The sequence below is a fragment of the Canis aureus genome, chromosome 1 (assembly GCF_053574225.1).
Source record: "Canis aureus isolate CA01 chromosome 1, VMU_Caureus_v.1.0, whole genome shotgun sequence".
Classification (NCBI taxonomy): domain Eukaryota; kingdom Metazoa; phylum Chordata; class Mammalia; order Carnivora; family Canidae; genus Canis; species Canis aureus.
The window spans coordinates 29,524,179-29,538,128 of record NC_135611.1 but is presented as its reverse complement, the minus strand read 5'-3'; the positions used below and the strand labels follow the sequence as shown (position 1 = coordinate 29,538,128).

The 13,950-nt window shown below is 37.6% G+C and overlaps 1 protein-coding gene across 13 annotated transcripts in view; it reads left to right on the top strand.

Annotated features, from left to right (window-relative positions):
• Positions 1-13,950, top strand: part of MAP7 (microtubule associated protein 7) — a 173,659-nt gene that overhangs the window by 75,392 nt on the left and 84,317 nt on the right. The window lies entirely within an intron of this gene.

Sequence of the window (13,950 nt, the reverse complement as noted above, 5' to 3'; positions counted from 1 at the left end):
ACTGAGCCAGCCAGGCATCCCTGATGATTTCTAGATGTTCTTAATATTTGTATCTGGATACAAAGAATCAGGAGAATTTGGGGAAATGTGATTGCTTTTCTATTTAGAGGGGTGGGTATATTTGGGAAGTGCTATTTTTTCCTGCTTAAAAAGAAAAGTCATGCTTCTCTTGCGTACCTCTTGGTTTCCTAGTTTTTTAATCAGCTGTTGCCTGTATTTTCTTCTTAGAGTTCTCATTAGAATGCTTTTGTTTTCGTGGCATATAAAAGGTGAATCACATAGGCTTTATGGAGAAAAAGCACAGGCTTTCAAGTCCTACATACTACATTTTGGAGTGATTTTGATCCTCCTACTTTCTTCTCTAGAAATATCTTGAGCTGTTTTATCAAGTTTAATTTTTAAGAGTAATAAATATTCTTTACTCACTAAATTATTTGTCCTCATAAAATATTAAAGATCTTCGTTTTCGTAGGTAGGATTTGCAAATTTTATAATAAAAATACATCTGATTTAGGATAGAAATGTTACATATAGTGTCAGTACCCAGTAACCATTGGGAGATGGATTGTAGTGTGAATCAGTGTTTTGCTTTTGTTATTTTAGGAGTATAAGGAGTCAGAGTGGCATATTAATTAGATATGTCTTCGGAACTGGACCTCACTTTTCCTTTTAGCTCTGACACTTAATAGCTCTGTGACATCAGACAAGTTATTTATATTCTATAAGTGTGTTTATATCATTATACAATGGGAATAATCTCTAGTTGCAGGATTATGTGTACATAGAAGTAGTAAAATGCCTTACTTAATGCCCATTTTCCCAGAAAAAAATTAGTGTTATTAACACCTGTATTAGTTCATTTTCAGTTCCATTAACTCACTTTCAAATTCATTTTGTACTTAATGACTCTATTTTATGGAGATTTACCTTTCTGTGTGGAAAGCATATTTACATATAGTAGTCAAGTATTAGAGTAGACATAGTTGCATATCTTATAAGCAGTGGTTTTCTTTTTTTAAGATTTTATTTATTCATGAGAGAATGAGAGACACACAGAGAGAGGCAGAGACATAGGCAAGATACAGGCAGGAGAAGAAGCTCTCCCTTGGGGAGCCCGATGCGAACTTGATCATAGAACCCTGGAATCATTACCTGAGCCAAAGATAGACGCTCAACCATTGAGCCACCCAGGCATCAGCACTGGTTTTCATAACGAATTATTTAAATGTGATGAAATAAGATTGCTTGAATCAAATGAAATACAGTTACTCAGTAAGAAAATTGGATCCCTATCTCTCCACACTTTCCGTGGCATCACCTCTGTTCGTTCATGGAAGCCCATACAGCTCTGGGTGCAGAACCTGTTCTCACCATCAGGCTCCCTTGGGGTAACTAGTCGGTGGAAGAGTGACCCCCTCTAAACAAAAACTACTCCCTATAATTACTTGGCCTGTTCTCACTGAGCATTTATCACTTCCTAATGTAATAATGCTTAGAGTCTGTTTTCCCACACTACAATGTACACTCGATGGGGGCAGGGAATTTTGTCTGTTTTGTTCACCGCTGTAGGCACCTATGACCATGCCTACCAAGCAGCAAGCACCTAGTCAGTTTATGAAATTAATGCATCAATCCCTAGGCTTCAGTAGGGCCTCTTTATAAAACACACAAAATAACAAACGAGGATACAGTTTGGTATATAAAATAAGAAGTCTCACTGCATGAGAACCTGACAATTATTGCTGTGGCTGATAAAGCACTAGCAGTTTGTTCCAACTTTGGGAGGAAAAGAAAAAGTCAGTGGGAAATGTTACTATCTTCTGTTACAGGCGATTAACCGTGTGCCAAGCAGAACAGAAAACCAAGAAAGTTTACTTCCTTTGTGAAAAATAGTTAAAGTAAGGACTCTAGAGAGATAATTTAATGATAAAATGCCAGGTCACAGGCCAGATAAGCTCCTTCTTCCTCTAAACCCTGGGTGAGGTTCCTGCTCAGCTCCACACGCTCAGTGGTAATCACAGCAAATTGCCCCTCCTTCACCAGGAATTTTATGTTGTCATATTTTTTAAAAGCTTAAAAATATGTTAAACGAGGCTTTGGAAAAACACTAGGCACTCTCAAAGCTACGTTAAAAATCCAAACTTCTATCAGGAAGATAAAATGTTGCACTTTAGAGTCAAGAGACCAGTTTCCACAATCACCTCTATCTAACACTGTGACCACAGGGAAATCCCATTTAACCCCTCAAGCCTCCATCCCCTACCCTGGCCGCAGTCATGCCTGCCCTAATCAAGTTAAGATGGTCAAGTAAGTTTATACGCAAGAAAGTGATTTGTAATCCATTAAGCAGGTTATACAGTGGTACTTAAAGATGAACTAAAGTTATTTCCTTAAATGAAAAATGTAATTGCTTTATGACTGTATATATATTCTGTATTCATCAAAGTAATCATTAATTAGGGGAAGAAAACTCACCAAAAGAGTAAGAAGGTACAGTTTTTAATGATATATATATATATATATATATAATATTTTTTTAATTTAGAAAACACTAGTGTAGTGGTTAAGATACTAGGTTTTAAAGCCAAATTGATGATGGTTTTACCCATGATTTTGCCATATACATTGGACAGATTTCTTAACTTTTTTGAGTCTTGGCTTCTGTCTCTGCAGTGGGGAGAGTATTATCTAAATGCAGGCTTACTGTGAGGAATAAATTGAATGAGACAAAATGCTTAAAGATCTAGTACAGGGACACCTGGGTGGCTCAGTGGTTGAGCGTCTGCCTTTGGCTCAGTGGCTCTGCGTGATCAGGGATCCCAGGATCGAATTCTGCATCGGGCTCCCCACAGGGAGCCTGCTTCTCCCTCTGCCTGTGTGTCTCTGCCTCTCTCTGTGTCTCTCATGAATAAATAAATAAAATCTTTTTTTAAAAAAGCATCTAGTACAGTCTGGAACATAATAAATATTCAATAAATGGCAATTGTTTTTGAAGTTATTTTAATTCCTGTGTAAACACTGAGTATATGATTTGCCTTTTAAATCATATAATACCAAAAAAAATAAATAAATCATATAATACCAAACTTTTAAAATATATTAGTTAGCCCTATAACTGTATAAAAATCTGGCAGAAATTCTCTTAGAGAAAATGATCCTCTGATTTTCTGTAACTTTTACTTTTCTGACGCTGAGGATATTGAGATTAAGTGGTCTTTGAAACAAGCATCAGTACAATTGAAGTTTCCAAATACTGTCATTCACTCATCTAAACCTCTTGAAATCTGCGTATATTAAGTGGGGTTTAACTTATCCCTCCAGAGCAAAACACACAGATGTTCATAAGGAAGAGCTTAGGCAGGGGTGTTTCAAGGACAGGAGTTAAAAATTCTCTTTTTGAGAAATGCGTGTTGCTAGTGAATCTCCTGTCCAGCCAGAGTTGCTTAAGTTTAAAGTAAGAATCTGCTGGATATGTTCTAGAAATAAAGTAGAATGAAAGGCTGGGGGAAAACTATAATCGACAAGAAGAGCATCAAGGTAGAAATGCATATTGTCACACAACTGAAAGGTGTTAAAGTTCCAAGATGGACTTCGTATAGTCTAAAATGCACATCATAGGAGCGCCTATGTGGCTCAGTCATTCCAAGGGTATGACTCTTGATGTCAGCTCAGGTCATGATCTCAGGGTTGGGAGATGGAGCCCTGGGTCAGTCTCCCCACTCATCAAGGAGTCTGCTTCAGATCCTCTCCTTCTCCCCCTGCCCTTCCCCTCACTCAAACACACATTCTCTCTCTAATAGATAAATCTTTAAAAAAATAAATAAAATGCACATCATATTAAGTCACCAATCCTTTCTCAGAGCATTTCACTGAGTCATTGGTGAATATTCTCTGAAGTTTAATACTACATTGCAAGCACATGTATCCTGCCAATATAATTTACTTTTTTTTTATATTTCAGAACCTCAAGGTGACATAAATAGATAAATTTCAATTGAACTATAAACTAATTTCAAAACTTAGGTTAAGTTTTTAATATATGGGAATCTTTCTCCATTAAAAGTATTTTTGTGGGGACCCTGGGTGGCGCAGCGGTTTAGTGCCTGCCTTTGGCCCAGGGCGCGATCCTGGAGACCCGGAATCGAATCCCACGTCGGGCTCCTGGTGCATGGAGCCTGCTTCTCCCTCTGCCTATGTCTCTGCCTCTCTCTCTCTCTGTGTGTGACTATCATAAATAAATAAAAATTAAAAATAAATAAATAAATAAAAATAAAAGTACTTTTGTACAAGACCTAGTCTTGTACAAAAGATAATGCCATAATCCATTTCTGGATTATAAGGTTATGTAAATGAATTCTTAGTATCTTATCATAGAATAAAATAATGTTGCCTGAGCAGCAAGTAACATGTGATGAAAGACCAAGAAGGTAAAGTTAATATTTAAGCTTTCCATTTACTTAATCTGATATTAGCAATGTAAAGTTGTCCTGTTTTTGTGTAACACAAGAGTTATAAAGTATAGTCAAAGATTAACATTTTTACATAACTTTTTTTTAGAAAGATTTTATTTATTCATGAGAGACACAGAGACAGAGAGGCAGAGACACAGGCAGAAGGAGAAGCAGGCTCCATGCAAGGAGCCCGATGTGGGACTTGATCCTGGGACTCCAGGACCACGCCCTGGGCCGAAGGCAGGGGCTAAACTGCCAAGCCACCCAGGGATCCCCTATATAACATTTTATTAAGAATTCTTTGAATATTTGAATTTTGTGTTTTCTGGGGACCAAAATACATCATTTAGATATATAAGTATTTAAGTTTAATTTTTTTTTATAATTAAATGCTATTAATATTAGCCAATGATTATGGTCAAGGTAAAAAATAAAACAAGTACGTCAATCAAGAACTTTAGTTGAATTAAAAAAATACCAAGAACTAAGTGAAAGCTGTTTAATATACATGGATTATATCTGTTTATATGTGTAAGTTCTCTTAGATCTCAAACACATGCAATTTATCATTAAACATTCTCAAGTACATTCTTAAATATTTATATATTTTTAAAAGTATTTTTTACAGATATATGGTGGGTATCAGGAATACAATGAGGCCCTTGTACTGAAGTAGCTCTCAATTGTGTTAATTTTGTGTGGTGTTTTAGAAGACTTCTCATATAAATTATATAATCTGTAACCAATAGCAACTAGCAACTGAGTTAACTATAATCCTATAGGAACCTAAGAAATACACACACCTGAGAATATATGAAATGGAAATGATGTGATTCATCTGGTGTAGAGAAGAGCTGTGTCTTTTCAGGAACTGTTAAAATCAGTGTCCAGAAGGCTTATAGCAGTTTGTGCTTTTGTTTTTTTGTTTTTTTCCTTAATTTCGAGATGGATCTTGGATTTTGCTTTATTGAGCTGTATGTCACAACACCTAATAAAACAGCAGTTTCACAGCTACTCACAGTAACAGATAAGTTAAATGGCCCACGATGGTGGGTGAGGCTGGATTCTCCCAAGTCAAAGCGCAGGAAATTACAAATTTGCTTTTACAGGCATAACTTGTTTTATTGTGCTTTGCAGATTGCACTTATTTTTTCTTACAAATCAAAGGTTTCTTGCAACCTTGCATCCATCAAGTCTATCAATGCCATTTTTCCAACAGCATTTACTCACTTCATGTCTCTGCAGTTTGGTAATTCTTGCAATAATTCAAACTTTTTAGTCATTACATTTGTTATGGTGATCTGTGATCAGTGATCTTTGATGTTATTCTAACTGTTTGGGGGCGCCAAGAACTGTGCCCACACAAAACGGTGAACTTGATAGTTGGGGGTGATCTGACTGCTCCTCGACCAGTCATTCCCTTTTCTCTCTCCCTCTCCTTGAGTCCCTCTATTCCCTGAGACACAACATATTGAAATTTGGCCAATTAATGACCCTACAATGACCTCTAAGTGTTCAGATGAAAGGAAGAATCGGGGATCCCTGGGTGGCGCAGCGGTTTGGCGCCTGCCTTTGGCCCAGGGCGCGATCCTGGAGACCCGGGATCGAATCCCACGTCGGGCTCCCGGTGCATGGAGCCTGCTTCTCCCTCTGCCTGTGTCTCTGCCCCTCTCTCTCTCTCTGTGACTATCATGAATAAATAAATAAAATATTAAAAAAAAAAAAAAAAAAGAAAGGAAGAATCACGTGTCTCTTACTTTAAATCAAAAGCTAGAAGCGATTAAGCTTAGTGAAGAAGACACGTGGCTGAGACAGGCCAAGAGCTAGGCCTCTTAAGCCAGTTAGCAAAGTTGTGAATGAAAAGGTAAAGTTTTTTTGAAGGAAATTAGAAGTGCTACTCCAGTGAACACATGAATAAGAAAGTGAAACTGCTTTAAGCTGATACGGAGAAAGTTTGAGTAGTCTGGCTAGAAGATCAAAGCAGCCACAACAATCCGTTAGGCCAAAGCCAAATCCAGAGCAAAGCCTTAACTCTTCAATTCTGTGAAGACTGAGGGGGAGAAAGCTGCGGAAGAAAGTTCAAAGCTTACAGAGGTTGGTTCATGAGGTTTAAGGGAAGAAGCCGTTTCCATAACGGAAAAGTGCAAGGTGAAGCAGCAAGTTCTCCAGAAGATTTAGTTAAGATGATTCATGAAGCTGGCTACACTCAAGAATTTTTCAATATAAATGAAACAGCCTTCTGTTGGAAGATGCCATCTAGGACTTCCTTAGGTAGAGAGAAGTCACTCCTGGCCTCAAAGCTTCAGAAGATAGGCTGACTCTTGGGGCACCTGGGTGGGTCGGTGGTTGAACATCTGCCTTTGGATCAGGTCATGATCCCGGGGTGTTGGGATCAAGTCCCACATTAGGTTCCCCACAGGGAGCCTTCTTCTCCCTCTGCCTATGTCTCTGCCTCTCTTTCTGTCTCTCATGAATAAATGAATAAAATCTTAAAAAGACTGACTCCCTAGGGCATGGGTATAAATTGAATACAGTACTCACTTATCATTCCAATTATCCTAAGGCCCTTAAGAATTACTAAAACTACTCTGCCTATGTTTCATAAATGGAACAACAAATCCTTGATGACAGCACTTCTGTTTACAATATGGTTTACTGAATATTTTAAGCCCACTATCAAGATCTGCTCAGGAAAAAAAAAATCTTTCAAAATATTCCTGTTAATTGACAATGCACCTGATCACCCAAGAGCTCTGATGGAGATGCAGAACGAGATTAACATTGTTTTCATGCCCAGTAACACAACAGCCATTCTGCAGCTCGTGGATCAAGGAGTCATTACAGCTTTCACAACTTATCATTTAAGAAATACATTTCATAAGGCTATTGCTGCCACAGATGGTGGATGGATCTGGGCAAAGTCAGTTGAAAACCTTCTGGAAAGCATTCACTATTCTAAATGCCATTAAGAATATTTGTGATTCATGGGAAGAGGCCAAAATATCCAAATATTAACAGGCCAAAATACTAACAGGAGTTTGGAAGAAGCAGATTCCGACCCTCATGGTGACTGAAGGGTTCAGGACTTCCATGGAGGGAGTAACTGCAGATGTGGTGGGAATAGCAGGAGAACTGGAATTAGCAGTATAGCCTGGAGATGGGACTGGATTGCTGCCATCTCCTGATAAAACTTAATAGATGAAGAACTGCTGTTTATGGATAAGCAAAGGAAGTGGTTGCTTGAGATCTGTTTCTCGTGAAGATACCATGAAGATTGTTGAAGTGGCAACCAAGAATTTAGAATATTATATGAACTTAGTTGATAAAGCAGTGGCAAAGTTTGAGAGAATTGATTCCAGTTTTGAAAGTTCTGTGTGTAAAATTATCAAACAGTATTTGCATGCCACCAAGAAAGTGTTTGTGAAGAGTCAATTGATGGAACCAACTTTATTGTTATCTCATTTTAAGAAATTACCTCAGCCACCCCAACCTTCAGCAAGCAACACAGTGATGAGTTAACAACCATCAACATCAAGGCAAAACCCTTCACCAGCAGAAAGATTAGGATTCACTGAAAATTCAGATGATGTCTAGTATTACTTTAGTAATAGAGTAGCTTTTAATTATGCTAAGTACATTGTTTTCTTAGACATAATGCATTGCACACTTAGTAGACTATAGTATAAACATAACTTTTATATGTACTGGAAAAACAGAACATTCATTTGATTGGCTTTGTTGTGATATTGGCTATTTGTCGGGGTCTGGAAGTGAACCTGCAAAATCTTTGAGGTATGCCTGTGTTGAGAGTTAGGGACGTGACTGAGGACCCTTCCTACCTAGAGGAAATCCGGCAATCTTTACAAATGAAAAAGAGTAGGATAGACTCCTCTCCTTGTGCTTTCTATGATACGTAAATAGATTTTTGGTGGGGGCGCCTGGGTGGCTCAGTGGGTTAAGCATCTATCTCCTGATACTGGCTCAGGTCATGATCTCAGGGTCATGAGATCCAGCCCTGTGTCGGGCTACATGCTGGGCAAGGAGCGTGCTTGAGGTTCTTTCTCCCTTTTTCTACCCACCCCCCCCATCCCACCCTTCCATGCACACTCTCAAAAAATAAAAAACTCAATGGAAGTTCAGACCTTTTCAGAACACAGAAAAAAATGGTTTTTAGTAAAGAATTAGGAAGATAAACTAATTTCTAGTGACAAAAAAATGTTTGTCAATTTTTTTGTAAACCTGCCCTATGTATTCCCTTTTGGCATCAGTATGCACATTTATCATTTAATTATTTTCATCAAGGGTTACATTTTGAGCATGCATGGTACTGCCTTACTTTTTTAGTACTTTTATTTTTACTGGTTAGATAATAACCCATGGAAGGAATATTCTCTCAGTGACTTTTGCTTCTTTTAAGTTTTTACAGTTGTAAGTGGTTGTGGGGAGGGAAAACATTTCCTTTACTCTCTTGGGTTAAGTCTCTGAGGGACTGTGAATTGAACTAACAAAGGAAAGATTAACAAGAGAAAAGGTGTACAATTTTCATTTTTACCTACACAGGAGTTCACAGAAAAGACATAAAATTCAAATAAGTGAATTTGGATTCTGGGGCACTTAAACCATTTTAACAAAGGAAAGGGGTTTGGGCTTCAGGGGCTGATATATATTATGAAGTGGCAAGGAAATAGAAGATACACAGAGAAGATAAGGTTTAATGTAGTAAGGTTTGCTTTTGCAAACTCATCTCTGTGCTGCCTGATGGTCTCTGGGGAGAAGAGTCATTCTTCTTTTTCTGGTATAGGAGAGAAGAGTACTGTCACTGAAATTTATTCCCTTGATGTTAGGTGGATGGGGAAAGGGAGACAGGCAGAGAATTCTTCCCACATCTGTTGAATCTCAACTGCCTTCAACTCAAAGTAATACCTAATGCCAAAGTGGCATCTTTTGGAGTGGCATATGCCTATCTCTTTCATGATATCCCAATGGACATCTTTAGATGTGAGACTTTACATATTTTAGATTATTTCTTTTAAAAACTCCCAAGTAGGATTGTGGAGTTGATGATTTTGGACTCTTTTTTTTTTTTAAGATTTTATTTACTTATTCATGAGACACACACACAGGCAGAGACACAGGCAGAGGGAGAAGCAGGCTCTCTGTGGGGAACCTGATGTGGGACTCAATCCCAAGACCCTGGGATATGACCTGAGCCAAAAGCAGACGCTCAACCACTAAATCACCCAGGCATCCCAATTTTGGACTTTTTAATGTCAGTAGGTAAATATTGCTAGATTCCTTTTCTAGAATTATGTCATATACTAGTGTACGGTAATTCCATTTTATTACTGCCTCTTTGCTACTTACAGCCTTCGGCACCTCGTACTTTTAGTGCTGCATTCGGAAGTACATGTCTGATGTTTCTCTTCCGGGTGGGTACATACTAGATGAAAAAATCAGGAGGTGTCTGTCTAAGGATCCAGAAAGCTAGTTGCAAAATTCATGTGATCTGGTTTTAAGGGGTAGCATAACTTGAAGCAGGTGCTTGTCTCTATGTTGACCTGTGGGTAAGGGGTAATTGAAGATACTTTTTAAATTATAAATAGGTAGTTTGGGTGGGGTTAAATCTTCATGAGCCATTCACCTCTAAACACAAATTAACATTTGATTTCCAATGGCACTAATGGGTCAAATGATAAATAAATTCTGATGGGTGAGATGTGGCTCATCATTTGTGGTTTAGAGTTGAAACTGGGTAGACCCTACTAGCTAACTGTTTCCAGAGTTTCTGGCACTTTGGGAGGATCCTAGAAGCTTCATGTGCCTGGGTAGACAGGAAGGAGACCAAGAGGCTAACACAAATTTTGGAGATTAAAGCATTGAAAAGCAAAATTTTTGTTCATATGTTTTTCATAGTTTTAAAACAAATACAGAACTTAAAAAATACATACATGCATATATAAATAAACAACCAAACATCAAGAAAAAAAGACCAATTAATTTCTGTCAGTGAATACTTAAAATTAAGTGGTCTGTCTTTGTTCATATTAAGTACCAATTATAAATAGTTTGGAGTGAATGCTCTGAAGCTATTTCTTCTCTTTTTAAAAAGTTCATGTTAGTTTACCATATTCAGTGAAAATTTTTGACCCAGCATCCTGTATGGACATAAGAAAAAGAAAACCAAAGTAATGCACCAGAATTTATCTTCAGAGGAAAGAGCAGGTAAGAATCCTGATGGCTAAAATAATCATAATTATAATCATTAAATTTTTTTCCTGTTTCTGGTTAATGGAAGGAAGTCTCTTTATTTCAGCATCTATTCTAATTGTAAGGAAGAGCCTTTCACCAATTATAGCAAGTAATTAGATGACCTGATCGCTTCCAGACTCCTTAAACTCACTCTTTGAACATTGACTAGATTTTTCAGAAGGCATATTCTGGCACATGTAAATCAAGGAATTTTAGGCCTGTCCCCATCATCTGGTTACCATGGCGTTGAATCTTAAGCAGTGCATTTGAAAACTCTGAAGCAGCTTTGATTTATTATAAATTAATGACATAGGATGTTCATTAATTATTAAGCTGGGTTGAAATGTGCTGAATGTTTTTGTACACAGGTTTTACAGTCAATAGATGTCATCAGAATATTTTGAAATTATACCCTTGAGAAAAATAGAAAGGATTTTATCACTGTGCATTTGCAATTGCTTGTTACTTTTGCAATAACCTTCAAAAACAGGACTTTGATTTATGCTATTTAGCTTCTTCTTTTCCAAGAAAATTCAACTACTTTGAGAAAAAAAGTGTATATCTCAAAAAGTCCCTCTTAAAAAAAAATCAATATTCAAGGTGCTGATTTTATACTGAAGTATTAAAGTATCTTTAGTAAGATAGGTTATCTTACTAAAATATCACTAAAATATTAAGAATGTAATACTTTAGTATTCTTAATAAGAATTAATAATCTTTAAATAATCTTAACCTTTAAAATACTATTAATATTTTAGTATAAAATCAGTACCTTGAGTATTTAATTTTTTTAAGAGGGACTTTTTGAGATAATATACTTTTTTTTCCCCAAAGTGACTAAATTTTTTCAGAAGAGAGATTCTAAGTTGTGTTCATGGTATTTCTCTACCTAGAGTTGTATCCTGAATTCGATTGGTAGAAGGGTGAAAGGCTTAACAGAAGCCACATGGAATTTTAAATAGCATTTATTCAGATTCTTTTGTTCTATTCTTCCATAGAACTGTATTCTTCCCTCTCAGAGCCATTATCCCCGTAGGCATGTAACCCTTATTAGTGTGATCACTTTCTAATGCCTATGTCTCTGTTGCCTGTAAGTTTCGTGTGGGTAGGACCATGCCTACTTCTCCCTACCATTATATCCCCTAGTCCCTGCGCATTGGATGTAGGCACTCAGTGAACAGTGGATTTGGAAATGGGAAGAATTCTTTCGATCATTATTCTAAAAGTCCATGAAGCTTTTATAAAGATAATACATTAGTTGTGTTTTCCTGTATCAGCAACTGATTAAAAAGATTGCTTTGTTACTTTTTCATTCTGCATCTTGTATCCGTCAGGCATTGCTGTAACACCATTATGTAAAATGGGAATACTTTATAAGAATTCATTATCCTGGGACACCTGAATGGCTCAGTCAGTTAAGTGTCTGCCTTTGGCTCAGGACACAATACTGGGGTCCTGGAATCGAGCCCTGACGCCCTGCTTGTGGGGAGCCTGCTTTTCCCTCTCCTCTGCCACTCTCCCTGTTTGTGCTCTCTCTCTCTGTGTGTCAAATAAATAAATCTTTTTAAAAAATTTGTTGTCCTTTAACAATTGATTACAGCCTTTTAAAAGATTTGACCCCCCCCATACAAAGGTTTAAATAATGTCGCCAAATGGACCTTACTGCAAATTAAGCTCATATATAAATATTTTCTAGCACATACCCCATAACTTCTTGAAACTGACCTTGTGCTAGCTATTGAGTATGAGTGAGTACAAGACCTTGGCAGGCTTCTGGAATACATTCTAGGTTGTCAGTTATTCGTAGAGTCACTTGAAGTTGACCTTGGGGTAGAATTGATCTGATCACATGGAAACCAAGAGGCCTAACAGAAATAGAGACCTAAAAAGTTAGCCAGCATGTCTTGCCTCTACACAGTGCCAGTGGGTGAGGCCAAACCTCAAGAATAATATTAAGCTGGGTCATTTGCTGAATTTGTCATCATTGTAATTGAAGCCCAAAATTGGAGCTCCAAATAGTACGATTAATGTAATTTTAGCCTAGAAAACCTTATAGAAATCTTAAGAACACATGCATGGAATGCCAAATGCCTGAAGCTTTAACCCATCTTTCTGACAGTAATTAAACCACTGTTTAAATCTGTTATTAGATCATGTGGTAGGATGATGTTTGCATACAAGAGCATACATGTCTTTCTGTTCTGCGTTGGGCTAGTTTACAGCTTATTCAAAAATGGTATCAAATTTTTAAGAAACATAGTAAACACATCACTGTTCCATACCACTGAAAAATAAGCATTGCATAGAGAGATGGCTCCCCTTTCCATTGACTCTGCCATACAAATTCTGAATAAGTATCAGTAACTGGTGTTGAGTTTGTATAATTTAGCTTACAGCAGTTGCCTTGGGACCCCTGGGTGGCTCAGCGGTTGAACGCCTGGCTTCAGCTCAGGTCATAATCCCGGGATCTGGGTCAGGCTCCACATCGGGATCCCTGCGAGGAGCCTGCTTCTGCCTGTAACTTTGTCTCTCTTTCTCTCTGTCTCTCTCTCTCTCAGTCTGTGTCTCTCATGAATAAATAGATAGATCTTTAAAAAGACAAAAACAGAAACAACTGCCTTTCCAGAAAGTCAAAGGACAAAATGAGCCCCCCAAAATGATTTAGACTTTATTGTTTCTAGAAGATTTCACCACACAACAAAAAGTATAAAGTATCAGTACAGATGTCACTATAAACAATCAGCCATGTCATACTTTTGATTTTGTAACCAAAATGTCTGACTTTGTTTAATACAAGTAAGTATGAATTTGTGCTCTATGACAGTGACATCAATATAGATATGCAAACAAACCTTTTTATTTATGTCAGGGGTAAAAAAAAAAAAAACTTTTCCTCTACCCTCTTTAGGTATTTGACCTGCAGCCTGCAAATTAAACTGTCAAAAGACAGATTTTTTAAAAAAAAGATAGATTGATTGATTGATTGATTGATTTATGATAGAGAGAGAGGCAGAGACACAGGCAGAGGGAGAAGCAGGCTCCATGCTGGGAGCCCGACGTGGGACTTGATCCCGGGACTCGATCTCAGGACTCCAGGATCGTGCCCTGGGCCAAAGGCAGGTGCTAAACCGCTGAGCCACCCAGGGATCCCCTCAAAAGACAGATTAGCAAGTAATTAGCAAGTAATGGTAACCAGATGATGGGGACAGGAGAAAAGCATAGATTCTTTATCAGTGTTAGCATTTTTACA